The following is a 22,676-nucleotide window of genomic DNA, read 5'->3' on the forward strand; positions in this document are numbered from 1 at the left end:
ATGCTCAATCAGGAAAACTTGCCGGTTCCTGCTGGAACAGGATCCGGCAAGTTTTCCTGATTGAGCATTTTTTTTGGTGATACTTGGGGCTCTAGATGGAGCACAAACCAATGCTGCCATTTCAAACAGCCACCTGATGATTGATAATGATTACTGACTAGTTTGTGTGGTTGTGAAACTCACGATGGTGGAAACATTCTGGTCAACAAGCTGATTTCCAGGCGTGATCTACATTCCCATGTGGTGCCATGCATCACACAGTGAAAGAAGGAGGTCATATCTGGTTGCAAAGCTACCAAAGTTACCGGATTCTTCCGTCATTTGGGTAATTCACTTTTTCCACAACTGCCACAGTTTGATGTTAACAACAAATACATCTTGACATAGTAAAATAAAGAAATGTTCGTAAAATATATATACAGTATAAAGGATATTTCAAACACCAATTGTATTCTCTAAGTTGCTGGTTTATATTTAGGATAATGTTTTACAGCTTTGTCATTGTATATTTTTTATTTTAAAATCATCTCATTATATTAGTTTATATTTTACATGTGATAAGGCCACACAGAGGGACAGATATATTACAGACACCTGTGACAATCTGAAGTACCCAAAAGGGCCACTAGATGTGTTATGATAGATTACATAAAATCCTTGAAAGATACAACATTCTGGTAGTTTACTGGTAAACTTAGAAAGTTTCCAGTAATATACCTTCCCCTTGCAACCCAACACAACACATCATATCAAGCATGTCCAAACAGATACGTACAATACAGTCAAGTATTTATATATTTGCACACAAGAAAAAGACGAAACAATGTGATGGTGAGAATTTATAGGAGAGTTAAACAACTCTAAGGGGCTTGTAAGAAGTAAGTACCTTATAGTAAGTACTACTGTTTATTCAGCCTAAAATAGCTATGAGGTGCGAGAATTATCTTGTGCTGTTTTGTTGGGTAAAAGTATTCCACACAGCAAAGATATACTGTACAGAATATAAATAGGAAGTGTAAATGTGAATGGAATAACAGTAGTAATCCTTGGTTACAATCTGAAAGATTTATGACACCTGAGGGGCAGAAGTGTAGCTGCACTCAGGAAGAACAAATCTTTATTGGCAAACTCTTTAGACAGTAACATTAAAAACAGTGTTTGAGTTCAGTATCATCTTTTTCTATTCAGTTCAAAACTACCTAAAAGATATAGTGTAAGTGCTCCACCTCGGGCTTGTGTGGTGGAGGAGATCTTCATGGGCTATACTCAGCCTTGTCTGAGGGTGGTACTGTTGGTGGCCTGTTGATATCCATCTAGCGGTGTGGGGGCTGTGCTTTGGCAGATCCGGCCTGGTTCGCCTTATCAGGGGGTATCGTCGGACGGGGCCACAGAGTCCCCCGACCCACCCCTGTCTCAGCTTCCAATATATTTAAATGAATAATTGTATTTAACTAGGCATTTGTATTTACAATGACAACCTATATGCTGCAATAGTCCAAGTGCCGGGGGGCTAGGGTCAGTCTGTTATATCTGGTGTAATTATACTGTCTTATCTGGTGTCCTGTGTGAATTTAAGTATGCTCCATCTAATTCTCTCTCTCTCTCGCTCACTCTTTCTCTCACCTCCCGGGGGACCTGAGCCCCAGGATCATGCCTCAGGACTACTTGGCCTGATGATTCCTGGCTGTCCCCAGTCCACATGGTCGTACTGCTTGTCCCGGACCTGCTGTTTTCGACTCTCTCTACCGAATCTGCTGTCTCGACCTCTGAATGCTCGGCTATGAAAAGCCAACTGACATTTACTCCTGAGGTACATGTTGCACCCTCTACAACCACTATGATTATTATTTGACCCTGCTGGTTGGATATGAACGTTTGAACATCTCAAAGAACAATCTGCCCTTAATGGCCATGTTCTCTTATAATCTCCACCAGGCACAGCCAGAAGAGGACTGGCCACCCCTCAGAGCCTGGTTCCTCTCTAGGTTTCTTCCTTGGTTCCTGCCTTTCTAGGGAGTTTTTCCTAGCCACCGTGCTTCTACATCTGGGGTTTTAGGCTGGATTTCTGTATCAGCACTTTGTGACATCTGCTGATGTAAAAATGGCTTTATAAATACATTTCATTGATTGATTGAAACAAAGGGTTCATACACGTCTGATACAAATGCTTGTTTAGGAGATACATCAGTCCCAACGAGAGACTTAATGGGCTGGAATGCTCCCAACAAGAAGAAACTAAAATGAAGTTCCCTCAAATTTGAACTCTAACCACTTGTTGAATCATCTGATGGGATTCGTTGAGATAATTTAACACCTACCCCGTTCACTAGTGATATTTTCATGTTCACATGTATCTTTGAGTAAACGTCAATACATTGAACAAAGTTACAGTGGAAGTTAAAAGTGTGGTAAGTTCAAAACAGAAGTTAAAAGACGGAGCAATCAAAACACATATCATATCATTCATTATTTAGACCCCTAAGCCATAGCCTGAAGCGTACAGCCTGTTGGGGAACTTTCAACCTTGTACTGCAGTGGGCTAAATCAGGGTCACAAAGGGTGTTTGTTTTTACATCTCACACACATGTTATGGGCTTAAAAAACAGATGACGCCTGTACCATGTCAGCTATAGAGGGCCAGTTGAAGGGCCTGTTTCACAGACACGGCTTAAGTCTAGTCCCAGACTAAAATGCCTGTTTGAGCTGTCTAAACTCAAAGCGACTTGCACAGACTTATTTTAAAATAGTCGTAGATTTAGCCTGTTCTGGATTAATTAAACAAAGCCGATTGCAAGAGGGAGTATTAGAGCTACTCTAGGACTAAATTTAAGTTTAAATTAACCCAACAGAGGCAGGTTTAACTTCTGCTTAGTGCTGTTTGTGAGGGACCATGGACTATTTGTGGGGCGGCAGGGTAGCCTAGTGGTTAGAGAGTTGGACTAGTTACCGATAGGTTGCAAGTTCAAATCCCCGAGCTGACAAGGTACAAATCTGTCGTTCTGCCCCTGAACAGGCAGTTAACCCACTGTTCCTAGGCCGTCATTGAAAATAAGAATTTGTTCTTAACTGACTTGCCTAGTTAACTTCTTGCGTCGAGCCATCCCAGATCCGGGATCGTGAATACAGCCTCAAGCTCATTACCATAACGCAACGTTAACTATTCATGAAAATCGCAAATGAAATGAAATTAATATGCTAGCTCTCAAGCTTAGCCTTTTGTTAACAACACTGTCATCTCAGATTTTCTAAATATGCTTCTCAACCATAGCAAAACAAGCATTTGTGTAACAGCTAGCGCAGCTAGCGTAGCATTTAGCGTTAGCATCAGCAGGCAACATTTTCACAAAAACCAGAAAATCATTCAAATAAAATCATTTACCTTTGAAGAACTTCAGATGTTTTCAATGAGGAGACTCTCAGTTAGATAGCAAATGCTCAGTTTTTCCTGAAAGATTATTTGTTTAAGGAGAAATCGCTCCGTTTGGTGCTCTGTTTGGCTACCAAAAAAACCCGAAAAATCAGTCATCAAAACGCCGAACTTTTTTCCAAATTAACTCCATAATATCGACTGAAACATGGTAAACGTTGTTTAGAATCAATCCTCAAGGTGTTTTTCACATATCTCTTCATGATATATCGTTCGTTGAAAGCCTCCTCTCTCCTCTCAATCACTGGATGACTGCGTGCAGCTTGTAGATTACGCACCAATTTAGACAAAGGACACCGGGCGGACCCCTGGTAAATGTAGTCTCTTATGGCCAATCTTCCAATGATATGCCTACAAATGCGTCACAATGCTGCAGACACCTTGGAGAAACAATAGAAAGGGCAGGCTCATTCCCGGCGCATTCACAGCCATATAAGGAGACAATGGAAAACAGAGCCTCAAAAATTCTGCCCATTTCCTGGTTGAAGTTTCATCTTGGTTTCGCCTGTAGCATGAGTTCTGTGGCACTCACAGATAATATCTTTGCAGTTTTGGAAACGTTAGAGTGTTTTCTTTCCAAAGCTGCCAATTATATACATAGTCGAGCATCTTTTCGTGACAAACTATTGCGCTTAAAACGGGCACGTTTTTTAATCCATAAATTAAAAGAGCGCCCCCTTTATCCAAGAAGATAAATAAAGGTTAAAAAAAATGTATTGGAATGTCTAAATGAAGACCAACATGCACTACAGAGGCCAGCCAGACGAGTACTTGCGGATAGGAGTAATCCATTAAACTACTTTGATGAAATAGCTTTTTGAGACTGCTTTCGTATGTTCAAAGAAAATGCATTGGAGATAATATATTTGCTTGAGCCTAGACTTTCCTCTGTCTCAAGAGGAAGGCCTTTACTCAATTTTCTCCAAGTTCTGATCTCTGAGGTTTTTGGCATTTGGAATCTTTCATCGTGAAACTGGTGATTTGTGTGGTGCCAGTGAAGCAACTGTGTGTAGAATAGTTCACAAAGTCTGCAGGGCCATTTGTGAACTGAGGAGTCTGAGTGTAGACTGAGGAGTCTCCCTCAATCTACACACAATGAAGCAAAAATAGTTTAGACATTTTAGCACATTAATGAAACATTTAAAAAAAATGAAGTTATGAAATTATGATTACATTTTCATACATTTTCAGACCCTTTACTAAAAAACAGAAATATAACATTTGCATAAGTTCAGACCCTTTACTAAAAAACTGAAATATTACATTTACATACATTTTCAGACCCTTCACTCAGTACTTTGTTGAAGCACTTATGCCAGTGATTATAGCCTCGAGTCTTCTTTGGTATGACACTACAAGCTTAGCACACCTGTATCTGGGGAGTTTCTCCCATTCTTCTCTGCAGATCCTCTCAAGCTCTGTCAAGTTGGATGGGGAGCATCACTGCACAGCTATTTTCAGGTCTCTCCAGAGATGTTTGACTGGGTTCAAGTCCGGGCTCTGGCTGGGTCAATCAAGGAAATTCAGAGACTTGTCCCGAAGCCACTTCTGCGTTGTCTTGGCTGTGTGCTTAGCGTTGTTGTCCTGCAGGAAGACGAACCTTCACTCCAGTCTGAGGTTCTGAACGCTCTGGAGCAGGTTTCCATCAAGGATGGTGCCAGGTTTCCTCCAGAAGTGACGCTTGGCAGTCAGGCCAAAGAGTTGAATCTTGGTTTCATCAGTCCAGAGAATCTTGATTCTCATGGTCTGAGAGTCTTTATGTGCGGTTGGACCCGTTGGACCATATATAGACAAGTGTGTGCCTTTCCAAATCATGTCCAATCAATAGAATTTACCACAGGTGGACTTCAATCAAGTTGTATAAACAAGGCTGATCAATGGAAACAGGAAGCACCTGAGCTCAATTTAAAAATAAACATATTTAATCAATTTTAGAATAAGGCTGTAACGTAACAAAATGTGGAAAAAGTCAAGGGGTCTGAATACTTTACTAATGAACTGTCACTCTCTCTCTTGTTCCTCCTTCAACTGTTCAACTATTGTCTTTCTCTCTCTTTGAGTCAACTACTCACCACATTTTATGCACTGCTACCTAGCTGTAACTTATGCTTCTAGTACGAGATTCATTCTCTGGCCCTTTGATTGGCTGCTGGACAACGTCAATGTCAGTTCATGTTGCAAGAGCTCTGATAGGTTGGAGGATGTCCTCCGGAAATTGTCATAATTACTGTGTCTATGGAAGGAAGTGAGCCTCCTTGGTTTTATTTATTTATTTAAACTTTATTTAACTAGGCAAGTTAGTTTAGAACAAATTATTATTTACAATGATGGCTTACACCGGCCAAACCCTAACGAGGACGAAACTGGGCCAAATCTGCGCCGCCCTATGGGACCCCCGATCACGGACGTTTCTGTTACAGCCCAGGGTCGAACCAGGTTCTGTAGTGATGCCTCTAGCACTGTGATGCAGTGCCTTAGACCTAGTTTTATCTAAAAAGGATAACTTTTTAAATGTTTCACATTTTTTTGCCTTACCTTCTTACTTCATTTGCACACACTGTATACAGATTTGTCTATTGTGTTATTGACTGTACATTTGTTTATCCCATGTGTAACTCTGTGTTTTTGTCGCACTGCTTTGCTTTATCTTGGCCAAGTCGCAGTTGTAAATGAGAACTTGTTCTCAACTGGCCTACCTGCTAAATAAAGGTGAAATAAATAAAAATAAAACATTGTGTGGCTTTCTCCACCAGGAGATGACAACAGAAGGTAGGTAAATAAAGAAGGTAAATAAAAATAGCAACCATGACCAATGCCATATTGTTGGCACAAACATGTTTGTTGAAATCCAACTTTTTTACTGTGTTGGAAACCTTGTGTTGGACTGATGTGATTATATGTGCGTTCCAAATGGCACACTATTCCCTTTATAAAAGTAGTGCACTTTCGGTTTCCATTTGGCACATTACCTAAATACTCTTTCAGCAAAATGCTGAGCACTGTAGGGAACATCTCATTCTCTCCTCTCTTTTCACATGTGGAAGACAGTTTGCCAGTTTGCATGGCTCTGCCAAAAAAAAGTGATAGGGGAAAATATGGTCTGCTGCATATGGAAAAACACAGCAACGTTCATCTGTTGCTGTCTGCGAACCCGGAGCTCTGAATCCCTCTGAGCTTTCTGGTACATCTGTACCTCAATGTCATTTGTTTGCAACACCATCATCCTGGGGGACAAATACTCAGTCAAGAGGTTCTCAAGCTTTGTTGGTTGGCTGCATCTAACCAGTCTTTCACACTTCTACACAAAATACAAAGTGAAAACATGTTAACAGAAAAATGTGCTAATTTATTGAAAATTAATTACAGAAAAATGTAATTTACGAAAGTGACCCCTGAGTCAATACATTTGGCAGAGGTTACAGCTGTGATTTTCTTTCTGGGTAAATCTGGGTAAGTCTTTTAACACCTGGAATGTACAATATTTGCACAATTTTTAAACAATATCTTCAAGATCTGTCAAGTTGGTTGTTGATCAAAGCTAGACAGCTATTTTCAAGTCTTGCCATATATTTTCATGCCGATTCAACTCAAAATTGTAAGGCCATTCAGGATGGTTCAATGTTGTCTTGGTAAGCAACTCCAAATGTATATTTGGCCTTGTGTTGAAGGTTATTATCCTGCTGAAAGGTGAATGTGTTTCCAAGTGCCTATTCGAAAGCAGACAACCAGGTTTACCTCTAGGATTATTTTTGCCTTTGCTCTAATCAGATTATTTGTATCCTAAAAAACTCCCAAGTCCCTGTCAAAGACAAGCATACAGTGGCTTGCTAAAGTGTTCACCCCTGTTGGCATTTCTCCTATTTTGATGCATTACAACCTGGAATTAAAATGGCTGTTTGGGGGGTTTGTATCATTTGATTTACACAACATGCCTACCACTTTGAAGTTGCAAAGCATGTTTTATTGTGAAACAAACAAGAAATAAGACAAAAAATAAAACTATTCACCCCCCAAAGTCAATACTTTGTAGAGTCACCTTTTGCAGCAATTACAGCTGCAAGTCTCTTGGGGTATGTCTCTATAAGCTTGGCACATCTAGCCACTGGGATGTTTGCCCATTCTTCAAGGCAAAGCTGCTCCAGCTCAAGATGGATGGGTTCTGCTGGTGTACAGCAATCTTTAAGTCATACCACAGATTCTCAATTGGATTGAGGTCTGGGCATTGACTAGGCCATTCCAAGACATTTAAATGTTTCCCCTTAAACCACTCGGGTGTTGCTTTAGCAGTATGCTTAAGGTCATTGTCCTGCTGGAATGTGAACCTCTGTCCCAGTCTCAAATCTCTGGAAGACTGAAACAGGTTTCCCTCAAGAATGTCATTGTACAGTTGAAGTCGTAAGTTTACATACACTTAGATTGGAGACATGAAAACCTGTTTTTCAACCACTCCACAAATTTCTTCTTCAAAAACTATAGTTTTGGCAAGTCGGTTAGGACATCTACTTTGTGCATGACACAAATCATTTTTCCAACAATTGTTCACGGACAGATTAATTCACTTATAATTGACTGTATCATAATTCCAGTGGGTCAGAAGTTTACATACAACAAGTTGACTGTGCCTTTAAACAGCTTGGAAAATTCCAGAAAATTATTTAATGGCTTTAGAAGCTTCTGATGGGATAATTGACATCATTTGAGTCAGTTGGATGAGTACCTCTGGATGTATTTCAAGGCATACCTTCAAACTCAGTGCCTCTTTGCTTGACATCATGGGAAAATCTAAAGAAATCAGCCAAGACATCACAAAATATATTGTAGACCTCCACAAGTCTGCATCATCCTTAGACCTCCACAAGTCTGCATCATCCTTGAGTCAAGTCTGCAATTTCCAAACGCCTGAAGGTACCACATTCATCTGTACAAACAATAGTACGCAAGTATAAACACCATGGGACCACGCAGCCATCATACCGCTCAGGAAGGAGACGCGTTCTGTCTCCTAGAGATTAACGTACTTTGGTGCGAAAAGTGCAAATCCATCCCAGAACAACAGCAAAGGACCTCGTGAAGATTCTGGAGGAAACAGGTACAAAAGTATCAGGAATTGTCAAAAACTGAGTTTAAATGCATTTGGCTAAGGTGTATGTAAACGTCCGACTTCAACTGTATTTAACTCCATCCATCATTCCTTCATTTCTGACCAGATTCCCAGTCCCTGCCGATAAAAAACATGATGTTCTCGGGGTGATGGAGGTGTTGGGTTTGCGCCAAACATAGCATTTTCCTTGATGGCCAAAAAGCAACATTTTAGTCTCATCTGACCAGAGTACCTTCTTCCATATGTTTGGGGAGTCTCCCACATGCCTTTTGGCGAACACTAAACATGTTTGCTTATTTTCTTCTGGCCACTCTTCCGTAAAGCCCAGCTCTGTGGAGTGCACGGCTTAAAGTGGTCTTATGGACAGATACTCCAATCTCAGCTGTGGAGTTTTGCAGCTCCTTCAGGGTTATCTTCAGGCCTCTTTATTGCCTCTGTGATTAATGCCCTGCTTGCCTGGTCCATGAGTTTTGGTGGGCGGCTCAATCTTGGCAGGTTTGTTGTGGTGCCCTATTCTTTCCATTTTTTTATAATGGATTTAATGATGCTCTGTGGGATGTTCAAAGTTTCTGATATTTTTTTATAACCCAACCCTGATCTGTACTCCACAATTTTGTCCCTGACCTGTTTGGAGAACTCCTTGGTCTTCATGGTGCCGCTTGGTGGTGCCCCTTGCTTAGTGGTGTTGCAGACGCTTGGGCCTTTCAGAACAGGTGTATATATACTGAGATCATGTGACAGATCATGTGACACTTAGATTGCACACATGTGGACTTTAAATAACTAATTATGTGACTTCTGAAGGTAATTGGTTGCACCAGATCTTATTTAGGGGCTTCATAGCAAAGGGGGTGAATACATATGCACACACTACTTTTCTGTTTTTTTTTTAATCATTTTTTGAAACAAGTCATTTTTTTCATTTCACTTCACCAATTTGGACTATTTTGTGAATGTCCATTACATTAAATCCAAATAAAAATCCATTTAAATTACAGGTTGTAATGCAACAATATAGGAAAAACACCAAGGGGGATGAATACTTTTGCAAGGCACTGTACCCATAACATGATGTACAAGATTCCTTTCTTTTCACTCTGTCATTTAGGTTAGTATTGTGGAGTAACTACAATATTGCTGATGCCTCCTCAGTTTTCTCCTGTCACAGCCATTAATAACTGTTTTAAAATAACCATTGGTGTCATGGTGAAATCTCTCATGTGTTTCCTTCCTCTCTGGCAACTGAGTTAGGAAGGACGCCTATATATATAGGGACTTGGTGTATTGATACACCATCCAAAGTGTAATAAATAACTTCACCATGCTCAAAGGGATGCTTTTAAAAATGTATATATACCAATAGTTGCCCTTCTTTGTGAGGCATTGGAAAACCTCCCTAGTATTTGTGGTTGAATCTTTGTTTGAAATTCAGAGCTCGAGTGAGGGACCTTAAATTTATCTGTATGTGTGGGGTACAGAGATAGTCATTCAAAAATCATGGTCAGACACTATTATTGCACTCAGAGTGAGTTTATGCAACTTATTATTTGACTTGTTAAGGAAACCTATACTCCTGAGCATATTTAGGCTTGCCATAGAAGTTGAACACTTCAGTTTTTAATTTTGAATGAATTTGTAAACATTTCTAAAAAACATAACTCCACTTTGACATTATGGGGTATTGTGTGTAAACCAGTGACTATCTAAATTCAATAAATTTTACATTTAGGCTGTATCAACAAAATAAAGTCAAGAGGTCTGTATACTTTCTGAAGTCACTGCACATAAAATGTTGCTGGAACAAAACTGTGGAAAACAAAGCTTTCATAACCTGTCACCAAAAAAAGAGATGGGATTTAAGTCACACTACACACCACTAACTTAGGACATCAGATACCTTGAAGACCCCATGAAGATCGTGAATCAGCAGGAGAGTGTGACATTAGCTACATGGCTGTCTGTGGAGATTGACAGCTATTTTCTGGCATGATGAAATTGTCTGGAGTCAAGTGAAAGGGAAACAGACACCATGGCATACATGAATACATTCGATTATGCACTGAGAAGTCAAAGATGGTGGGAACGAGTGATGTGGAAGACATCGAAATGCAATGAAATGTGTGCTTACATCATCGTGAATCAGGTCGACGCCCTGGTCGAAGTATTTTGTGTTTATCTTCATTTATTTGGTCAGGCCAGGGTGTGGCATGGGTTTTTGTATGTGGTGTGTATGTATTGGGATTGTAGCTAGTGGGGTGTTCTAGTTAAGTCTATGGCTGTCTGAAGTGGTTCTCAATCAGAGGCAGGTGTTTATCGTTGTCTCTGATTGGGAACCATATTTAGGCAGCCATATTCTTTGAGTGTTTTGTGGGTGATTGTCCATAGTGTCCTTGTTCCTGTCTCTGTGTTAGTTTACACTAGTATAGGCTGTTTCGGTTTTCGTTACGTTCTTTGTTTTGTAGTGTTTATAATTGATTCGTGTTTTACGTTTGTTTATTAAACATGGATCGCAATCTACACGCTGCATTTTGGTCCGACTCTCCTTCACCACAAGAGAACCGTTACAAGAAAGGTAAATAAATAAAAATAGTATGGGGATGAGGTAGGTAAAAATGGGTGGGCTATTTACCGATAGACTATGTACAGCTGTAGCGATCGGTTAGCTGCTCAGATAGCAGATGTTTGAAGTTGGTGAGGGAGATAAGTCTCCAACTTCAGCGATTTTTGCAATTTGTTCCAGTCACAGGCAGCAGAGAACTGGAACGAAAGGCAGCCAAATGAGGTGTTGGCTTTAGGGATGATCAGTGAGATACACCTGCTGGAGCGCGTGCTACGGGTGAGTGTTGCCATCGTGACCAGTGAACTGAGATAAGGCGGAGCTTTACCTAGCATGGACTTGTAGATGACCTGGAGCCAGTGGGTCTGGCGACGAATATGTAGCGAGGGCCAGCCGACAAGAGCATACAGATCACAGTGGTGGGTGGTATAAGGTGCTTTAGTGACAAAACGGATGGCACTGTGATAAACTGCATCCAGTTTGCTGAGTAGAGTGTTGGAAGCAATTTTGAAGATGACATCGCCGAAGTCGAAGATCGGTAGGATAATCAGTTTTACTAGGGTAAGCTTGACGGCGTGAGTGAAGGAGGCTTTGTTGCGGAATAGAAAGCCGACTCTAGATTTGATTTTCGATTGGAGATGTTTGATATGAGTCTGGAAGGAGAGTTTACAGTCTAGCCAGACACCTAGGTACTTATAGATGTCCACATATTCAAGGTCGGAACCATCCAGGGTGGTGATGCTAGTCAGGCGTGCGGGTGCAGGCAGTGAACGGTTGAAAAGCATGCATTTGGTTTTACTAGCGTTTAAGAGCAGTTGGAGGTCACGGAAGGAGTGTTGTATGGCATTGAAGCTCATTTGGAGGTTAGATAGCACAGTGTCCAAGGACGGGCCGGAAGTATATAGAATGGTGTCGTCTGAGTAGAGGTGGATCAGGGAATCGCCCGCAGCAAGAGCAACATCATTGATATATACAGAGAAAAGAGTCAGCCCGAGAATTGAACCCTGTGGCACCCCCATAGAGACTGCCAGAGGACCGGACAGCATGCCCTCCGATTTGACACACTGAACTCTGTCTGCAAAGTAGTTGGTGAACCAGGAAAGGCAGTCATCAGAAAAACCGAGGCTACTGAGTCTGCCGATAAGAATATGGTGATTGACAGAGTCGAAAGCCTTGGCAAGGTCGATGAAGACTGCTGCACAGTACTGTCTTTTATCGATGGCGGTTATGATATCGTTTAGTACCTTGAGAGTGGCTGAGGTGCACCCGTGACCGGCTCGGAAACCAGATTGCACAGCGGAGAAGGTATGGATTCGAGATGGTCAGTGACCTGTTTGTTGACTTGGCTTTCGAAGACCTTAGATAGGCAGGGCAGGATGGATATAGGTCTGTAACAGTTTGGGTCCAGGGTGTCTCCCCCTTTGAAGAGGGGGATGACTGCGGCAGCTTTCCAATCCTTGGGGATCTCAGACGATATGAAAGAGAGGTTGAACAGGCTGGTAATAGGGGTTGCGACAATGGCGGCGGATAGTTTCAGAAATAGAGGGTCCAGATTGTCAAGCCCAGCTGATTTGTACGGCTCCAGGTTTTGCAGCTCTTTCAGAACATCTGCTATCTGGATTTGGGTAAAGGAGAACCTGGAGAGGCTTGGGCGAGTAGCTGCGGGGGGGGGGGGGGTGGAGCTGTTGGCCGAGGTTGGAGTAGCCAGGCGGAAGGCATGGCCAGCCGTTGAGAAATGCTTGTTGAAGTTTTCGATAATCATGGATTTATCGGTGGTGATCGTGTTACCTAGCCTCAGTGCAGTGGGCAGCTGGGAGGAGGTGCTCTTGTTCTCCATGGACTTCACAGTGTCCCAGAACTTTTTGGAGTTGGAGCTACAGGATGCAAATTTCTGCCTGAAGAAGCTGGCCTTAGCTTTCCTGACTGACTGACTGTACTGACTGACTGTATTGGTTCCTGACTTCCCTGAACAGTTGCATATCGCGGGGACTATTCGATGCTATTGCAGTCCGCCACAGGATGTTTTTGTGCTGGTCGAGGGCAGTCAGGTCTGGAGTGAACCAAGGGCTATATTTGTTCTTAGTTCTGCATTTTTTGAATGGAGCATGCTTATCTAAAATGGTGAGGAAGTTACTTTTAAAGAATGACCAGGCATCCTCAACTGACCGGATGAGGTCAATGTCCTTCCAGGATACCCGGGCCAGGTCGATTAGAAAGGCCTGCTCACAGAAGTGTTTTAGGGAGCGTTTGACAGTGATGAGGGGTGGTCGTTTGACTGCGGCTCCGTAGCGGATACAGGCAATGAGGCAGTGATCACTGAGATCCTGGTTGAAGACAGCGGAGGTGTATTTGGAGGGCCAGTTGGTCAGGATGACGTCTATGAGGGTGCCCTTGTTTACAGATTTAGGGTTGTACCTGGTGGGTTCCTTGATGATTTGTGTCAGATTGAGGGCATCTAGCTTAGATTGTAGGACTGCCGGGGTGTTAAGCATATCCCAGTTTAGGTCACCTAACAGAACAAACTCTGAAGCTAGATGGGGGGCGATCAATTCACAAATGGTGTCCAGGGCACAGCTGGGAGCTGAAGGGGGTCGGTAGCAGGCGGCAACAGTGAGAGACTTATTTCTGGAGAGAGTAATTTTCAAAATTAGTTGTTCGAACTGTTTGGGTATGGACCTGGAAAGTATGACATTACTTTGCAGGCTATCTCTGCAGTAGACTGCAACTCCTCCCCCTTTGGCAGTTCTATCTTGACGGAAAATGTTATAGTTGGGTATGGAAATCTCAGAATTTTTGGTGGCCTTCCTGAGCCAGGATTCAGACACGGCAAGGACATCAGGGTTACCAGAGTGTGCTAAAGCAGTGAGTAAAACAAACTTAGGGAGGAGGCTTCTGATGTTGACATGCATGAAACCAAGGCTTTTTCGATCACAGAAGTCAACAAATGAGCGTGCCTGGGGACATGCAGGGCCTGGGTTTACCTCCACATCACCCGCGGAACAGAGGAGGAGTAGTATGAGGGTGCGGCTAAAGGCTATCAAAACTGGTCGCCTAGAGCGTTGGGGACAGAGAATAAAAGGAGCAGATTTCTGGGTATGGTAGAATATATTCAGGGCATAATGCGCAGACAGGGGTGGGGTGCGGGTACAGCGGAGGTAAGCCCAGGCACTGGGTGATGATGAGAGAGGTTGTATCTCTGGACATGCTGGTTGTAATGGGTGAGATCACCGCATGTGTGGGAGGTGGGACAAAGGAGGTATCAGGGGTATGAAGAGTGGAACTAGGGGCTCCATTGTAAACTAAAACAATGATAACTAACCTGAACAACAAGGCATATTGACATTTGAGAGAGACATACAGCGAGGCATACAGTAATCCCAGGTGTTTAATTGGGAGAGCTAGCTAAAACAGTAGCTAAAACAGTAGGTGAGACAACAACAAGCTAATCAGCTAGCACAACAACAGCAGGTAAAATTGCGTCGACTAGGCAGGGAGGGTCGGTAATACCATCTGTCTCCTTGTTTAGGAAATTCTCATCTTGCAGTATTTAGTACCAGGATTTGACCCATATATACAACTCACCTGATGAAGTATCAAAACATTAATTGGTATCTTGTAACTTTTATGCCTTGGGGTATGAAGCATGCAGTAAATAAAACATTTGGATATGTTTCTGATGTCTTGAAATAGGTATTTACATAGATTACACTGCATTTGTTTTGTCTATGTACTGTATATCCTGTGTCTGTGTGGTGTACAATATGTGCTGATGCAGAGCTACAGCCATAATACTAGCTCCCCTTAGAGGACAAATAACACTTTATTGAATTGAATAGATTGGAAACAGACACAGTTTGACAAACCTGAACTTCTAACACGACTCAGAATAACACCCAGATGCAGACACAGGAGGCAGACTGTTGAAATCTCAGATGTTTATTACAAAACAGGGGACAGACAAACGGCAGGTCCAGGGCAGGCAGAGTTCAGTAATCCAAGACAGTGTCCATAAGGGACAGAACAGCAGGCAGGCTCAGAGTCAGGTTAGGCAGAGGTCGGTAATCCAAGACATTGTCAATCACGGACAGAACGGCAGGCAGTGTCAGGGCAGGCAGAATGGTCAGAACGGGGAGGACTAGACAACAGAAAATATAGATACTGGAAAATGGGAGAACAAGTTGTTAAGACTTGGCCTGAAAAAACAAACTGGCAACAGACCAACAGAAAACACAGGTATAAGTACACAGGGGATAATGGGGGGAAATGGGAGTACCTGGTGGGGGGTGGAGACAAGCACAAGGTAGGTGAAACAGATCAGGGTGTGACAATTTCCTGGAATCATGGCCCATCTGTGGTTCTCATCAACAATGCTGAAAATAACCTCAGTAGTAACTGCCATAGAAACAACAACTTCAAGGTCTGGAGGCTCCATTCGTTGACTGAGGAAGAAGAAACATCTACAAAAAAACATCTACAACACAATGATTAATCACAACAATCCCCTTGAAGAGTAGAAATAAATCCTATCCTATAAATCCTTGAAGACTAAATAAATCCTATCATCTTAGAATCCACTTCTATTCAATTTGTGTTATCTTTGAAACAACATTTGCATGAAATGATTATTGAATAAGAAAATAGCAATGAATAAACACTTTGCAATATTCATTTCCCCTTGATAAGTAGTTTTGAGGTTTTCCATTTTGTTGATGTTTTTGAGGACTTTTTGGGGTTGTGTTGAATTGTTACTTGCTATGCGCATGGCTAAAATAGACATACTTGACCATTATCATCATGGTGAATGCAAGATATCTAAAGTGCAGATGGTGTTATAGACTTTTCGTAATGGGTAAGCATAGGTTATCAATGGAGTTTTAAAGTACAGTATGTACAGTGCATTCGAAAAGTACTCAGACCCCTTGGCTTTTTCCACAATTTGTTACGTTACATCTTTATTCTAAAACTGATTAAATATGTATTTTTCTCATCAATCTACACACAATACAATACTTAATAATGACAAAGCGAAAACAGGTTCAGACCTATTAAAAAAATAATACAGAAATACCTTTCCATTGATAATTATTGATGTTTCTCCATCTGTGGTAAATTAAATTGATTAGACACAAAGGAATTGTCTGTAGATCTCAGAGACAGGATTGTGTCAGATCTGAGGAAGGGTACCAAAACATTTCTGCATCATTGAAGATCCCCAAAAACACAGTGGTCTCCATCATTATTCCATAGAAGAAGTTTGGGACTACCAAGACTTTTCCTATAGCTGGTTGTCCAGCCAAACTGAGCAATTGGGGGAGAAGGGCCTTGGTCAGGGAGGTGACCAAGAACCCAATGGTCACTTTGTCAGAGCTCCTGAGTTTCTCTGTGGAGATGGGAGAAACTTCCACAAGGACAACCATCTCTGCAGTCCTCCACCAATCAGGCCTTTATGGTAGAGAAGCCAGACGGAAGCCACTCCTAAGTATAGTCAAGCATCACATCTGAATGCCAAGCATCACATCTCGAGGAAACCTTGCACCATCCCTATGGTGAAGCATGTTGGTGGCAGAATCATGCTGTGGGGATGTTTTTCAGCGGCAGGGACTGGGAGACTAGTTCGGATTGAGGGAAAGATGAAGGGAGCAAAGTACAGAATGATTATTGATGAAAACCTGCTCCAGAGCGCTCAGGACCTCAGACTGGGGGAAATGTTCCCCTTCCAACAGGACAACGACCCTAAGCACACAGCCAAGACAACGCAAGAGTGGCTTCGGGACAAGTCTCTGAATGTCCTTGAGTGGCCCAGCCAGAACCCGGACTTGAACCTGATCGAACATCTCTAGAGAGACCTGATAATAGCTGTGCAGCGAAACGCTCCCAATCCAACCTGACAGAGCTTGAGATGATCTGCAGAGAAGAATGGGAGAAACTCTCCAATACATGTGTGCCGGGCTTGTAGCGTCATACCCAAGAAGACTTGAAGCTTCTTGGTGCTTGTCACGCCCTGGCCTTAGTTATCTTTGTTTTCTTTATTATTTTGGATAGGTCAGGGTGTGACATGGGGGATTTATGTGTTTTGTCTGGTCTAGGGGTTTTGTATGTTTATGGGGCTGTGTCCTTTCTAGGTAGTTTTGTATGTCTATGGTTGCCTAGATTGGTTCTCAATTAGAGGCAGCTGTCTGTCGTTGTCTCTGATTGGGAACCATAATTAGGCAGCCATGTTCTTTGGGTATTTTGTGGGTGATTGTCTTCTGTCTTTGTGTTATTGCACCAGATAGGACTGTTTCGGTTTTCACATTTGTTGTTTTGTATTTTGTAGTGTTCTCGTGTATGGTCTTTATTAAACATGTTGAACTCTAACCACGCTGCATTTTTGGTCCTCCTCTCCTTCCCAGGAAGAAAACCGTTACAGTGCTTCAACAAAGTATTGAGTAAAGGGTCTGAATAGTTATGTAAATATAATATTTCTGTTTTTTTTATTTGCTTTGTCATTGTGGGGTATTGTGTGTAGATTGATGAGGGGGGAAAACTATTTGTAACGTAACAAAATGTGAAAAGTCAAGGGGTCTGAATACTTTCCGAATGCACTGTATAGTTTGTTAAGGCCATGACCTGGAAAAAGTGCATGGAGTGCAGTTCAGCTCTGTTGATTTGCTGACATACAGTAGGCTACACACATGGTTATGATGAGGACTGTGTTTGTCTGCATGGGTATGTGTCTCATTTACTAGCTGCGTGTATACGGTACTGGTCTGGTATGCAAGATTATAATGAGCGTAACTGGTATATGAACATGAGTACAAATTTCAGTGACGGTACCCTTACAGTCCCCTCCAGTACATTTCTTCCTGCGTGGTTAGGGATGGCTTGGATAGAAGCGTTTCATAAGAGACCTTTTCTCTTATAGACAATCTTTTATCTTTTTACAACAGAGAGCCTTCTGGCAAAACAAGAATAATAGGAAAGGATAACTTCAAAGTAAGATGCATTACAACTCATCTGGGACATTGGAACAGTTTATGTCAAAAAGCTGTGAAGAGAACGACTCACCAAACAAATCAATAGAGCAGGCACATGTAAGGTCAGACACCAGGTTGGCTGACTAATAGGTTATATTCTATCACTGTGGCGAGCCCTGTCAAAATAGTGATGATCAATATGGTCAGTGCATGATCTCAGGGAAAGTTCAAGACTGATATTCAGTGAATTGCAGATAGTGGATTTCTGGATAATGTTGTCACAAAGGGCATTGGATTTTCAGAGCAACATATTCTGGATGGAGAAAGTTGACGCTTGATTTAAAAACTGGCCCTCCTGTGGTGATAGAACTGAACGGGTCAGTGCCAATTTCTACATCAAGCGACAACTCCATCCATCTGGGACTTGCTATGCAAATCAAACACAGTTCTACTACCTGCAATTGATTGAATATTGACCTATAAGTCAGAGTTGTGATTTAGAAGTTTTTGTCTTAACGTCTGTAACAAAGACAGGAAACAAGTCATAAAAACAACAACAATGACAACAACAATAGACCAAGGCAGCAGGGGGGAAAGCAAATCCATTCACTGGACAGGGTTAGTCAGTAATGAGTCCCTTATGAAAGTTCCATGTCAGAGACAGGCTAAGTCTTAGCCCCTCGCTAAGCTGTAGGTCAATTATCCTAACAGGCATTTCATTAGGCCTTGAAGATTACTACTCTACAAGTAATGGGTAACTATGTGTATGAAAACAGAGTCTGTCATAAGAAGGCTGGAGATGGATAGCTGAAGTTGCCTGAGATCTGCCCAGCAGGACGTGGCTTGGATAATGCATGTAAATGGGAGAGCTGTGAGGTCATGTGGAATGACAAGCGGAAGAATGTTCCGGATAAAGAGTTGAGGCATTCCGTGGGCCATCTGTATTTGTCTCAGGTTAAGCTCTCTCACAGGTTAGTAACATAGATAATAATTATCCCGAAAGCAAAGGAGGTTGGTGGTACCTTAATTGGGGAGGACGGGCTTGTGGAAATGGCTGGAGCGGAATGGTATCAAATACATGGTTTCCATGTTTTTGATGCCGTTCCATTTACTTAATTTCATCTATTATTATAAGCCATCCTCCCCTCAGCAGTCTCCACTGCCCAAAAGGATTTCAAAATGTATCAATATACAGACTGTTTAAGATTTTTCCCTTGTTTATACTTTAAAATAACTGTCCAGTGCTTCAAATATGTCTTTGAAATATGACCTATAATTAATTACAATATTAGTGAAATAATTTTCCTTCTCCCAAAAAATATCATTTAACTTCTCTGGGATAGGTGGGACGGTAGCTTTCCACCTGGCCAACATCCAGTGAAAATGCAGAGCGCCAAATTCAAATAAATTACTATAAAAATTTAACTTTCATGAAATCACACATGCAATTAAAGCTACACTTGTTGTGAATCCAGCCAACATCTCAGATTTCAAAAAGGCTTTGCGGTGAAAGCAAACGATGCTATTATCTGAGGACAGCACCCCAGCAAACAAATACAGACAATATTTCAACCCTGCAGGCGCGACACAAAATGCAGAAATAAAGATATAATTCATGCTTTACCTTTGACGAGCTTCTTCTGTTGGCACTCCAATATGTCCCATAAACATCACAACTGGTCCTTTGTTTGATTAATTCTGTCGATTATATATCCAAAATGTCAATTTCTTTGGCGTGTTTGATCCAGAAAAACACCGGTTCCAACTCGCGCAACATGACTACAAAATATCTCATAAATTACCTGTAATCTTTGTCCAAACATTTCAAACAACTTTCCTAATACAACTTTAGATATTTTTTTAACATAAATAAAAGGTCAAATTTAAGACGGGATAAACTATGTTCAATACCGGAGGAAAACAAAGTGTAGCGAGCTTTCAGGTCATGCGCCTCTAACGAAGAGTACAATTCTCTCTCCCCTCGTTCTAAACAGTACTACTTCTTCATTTCTCAAAGGAAAAACCTCAACCAATTTCTAAAGACTGTTGACATCCAGTGGAAGCGATAGGAACTGCAAGCACGTCCCTTAGAAATCTGGATTCCCAATGAAAATCCATTGAAAAGAAAGTGACCTCAAAAAAATTAAGATTCTGAATGGTTTGTCCTCGGGGTTTCGCCTGCCAAATATATGAGGAAACAGCAAGCAAGTCTATTTGAGATACAAGTTTGATGTGGAGTTTTTGAAGTGTATTTTTCTCCAATTTTTGCTTTGGCCACACATATGAGTATAGGATGAGTTAACATTATTTCGGTATGAGTTAATAGAATATGAACATTCCCTTAGTTTTTCTGTGTTTTTATTATAGATGTCAGGTGAAGTGTTCTCAGTGTTACACTCTGCTGTTCTAACAGTCAGGGGACAGTTCAAATACATTGGACTTACAGAGAACCTTGGTTCTGTAGACATAAACAACATTAATCTTGATGTCCTGGCCTTCTTACCAGTGTTGGAAAAAGTACAAAAACACATTGTGTTTAGTTAGTCTGCCAGATCAGAGGCAATAGGGCTGACCAGGGATGTTCTCTTGATAAGTTTATGAATTGGACAATTTCCTGTCAAAATGTAATGAGTACTTTTGAGTGTCAGGAAAAATGTATGGAGTAAAAAGTACATTATTGTCTTAAGGAATGTAGTGAAGTAAAAGTAAAATTTGGCAAAAATATAAATGGTAAAGTAGAGATACCCCCCCAAAAACGACTTAAGTAGTACTTTCAAGTATTTTAACTTAAGTACTTAAGTTAAGTACACCACTGCTTCTTGCACAAGCCTGTGAGGAGGGTGCAGCGAGAGGAGACAAGAGCATCCTGTGCCAGAGAGAAGAGAAGAGGAAGAGATTGGGGAAGAGAACCTCCCAGAGGAGACTATACTGCCAAAAGGGAAAGTATTTTGACCCTGGTCTGTGTCTGAGATCATCTGTGGCCTACTTGGCCAGGGGTGGGTAAAACTTAAATGATATAACAACCAGGTAAGGGCTCTTTTGCCAACAAAGATCTTTGGGGTGAAATTGAAGCTATCAATCCACCAATATTGGGTTTTAAGGGCAAACTAAGCTTGAACAATATTATCTACACTCATAGTACTTATGTCTACACCACAGTCAATTGGTAAACTGAAAAAGGGAGAATGTGATACAACTGCAGCCCTGCAAATAAATTGGTGTCCATTGCCCTTGAATTATGTGCCTGTTATCTACTCACGTGCTTATATCCTCAGTTGACTATTTACTGGATTTTTCAGAGAGACAGGCAAGGAATAAGGTTGGCATATTTATTCTTCAGACTTGTCAGTGTGTCTGAGCTATGATCATTTCTCTCAGTTAATTAACACCAAATCAATCAGAATTATGATCTGTTGGGGTTGTGGATCTTTTCCCCAATCCTGTATGTACAGTACATGGGCTACATCCTAAATGGCACCCTATTCCCTACATTGTGCACTACACTACTTTTTACCAGAGCCCCAATGGCACTATGGCTATAGTGAACTCTATAGGGAAAAGGGTGCCATTTGGGACACGATATTTGGGACACGGCATGATATTCCCTCTATGAAAGCCAGGCAGGAAAACATTGAGAACATTAATAACCCTGACTGGTTGGTTCATTTTAACGGTTGGCACGGGATGATGAGGTGCCCACCCCAGAGACGCAGCGGTAGACTGGCAGACTTAACAGCTCACTGCCTCAGGTTTCATCATAGGCCACAGACGGTAGGTTGAGGACAGCAGGCTAGCAACCAGTCTTGGGACAAAGCAATTTAAAGGACCCATCCGACTGTTGCTGCTTGATTATGGAATTGGTTCATGACCAAATAACAGGACACTGCTACATATCTATCTGATTTTAAGCTTCACTGGATCATGATTCAGTTATAAATATTGTTTAAATATTGTTCATATTCTTAACGTCACTGTCAGAAGTGAAACACATTGAGACACTCAAAAATTGGTCCACAAGACACTGTTCATTTCAAGTTCAAGTTGAATGGCGACCGGGCAATACAATAGTCAATACCGCCCTATTAACTTGAAACACTTTTCCAGCTGGAAGTTGTGGTCGAAAAGGAAGCCAAAAGCAAGGCAGCAACTTCTATTAAATGCATCTCCACGGTGGTTTGTCCGGAGAGTGTAATCTATATTTGCTCAGAAATGTACATGCCATTCCTTTACACCTTGTTATCCACATGGTACTATGTTCTCATCGGCACAGGAATAACTGTGGCCCTCCATACAGGGAAGGGCACTCAACTTGTACTGCACTGACTCAGATGACCGATGATTGGCTAAAATAAATGTAGAAAAAGATGTACAGTGCGGTATCCCTCAGGGCAATTTCCTTTGGCCGTTTTACTCTTCTCAATTTTTACAAATAATTTGCCACTTGTATTACAAGAAGCAAAAATGACTATGTATGCTGATAATTGCACACACTACATATCAGCACTGAGTTAGGCAGTGTCCGAATGGGTAATTAACAATAAACTGGTCAGAAATGCATCGAAAACAAAAAGCATTGTATTTGGTTCAAAGCATTCTCTTAGACCTAAACCTCAACTGGAGTTGTGCATAAATGGT

This window comes from Oncorhynchus kisutch, linkage group LG22 (assembly GCF_002021735.2).
Source record: "Oncorhynchus kisutch isolate 150728-3 linkage group LG22, Okis_V2, whole genome shotgun sequence".
In the NCBI taxonomy this organism is placed as follows: Eukaryota; Metazoa; Chordata; class Actinopteri; order Salmoniformes; family Salmonidae; genus Oncorhynchus; species Oncorhynchus kisutch.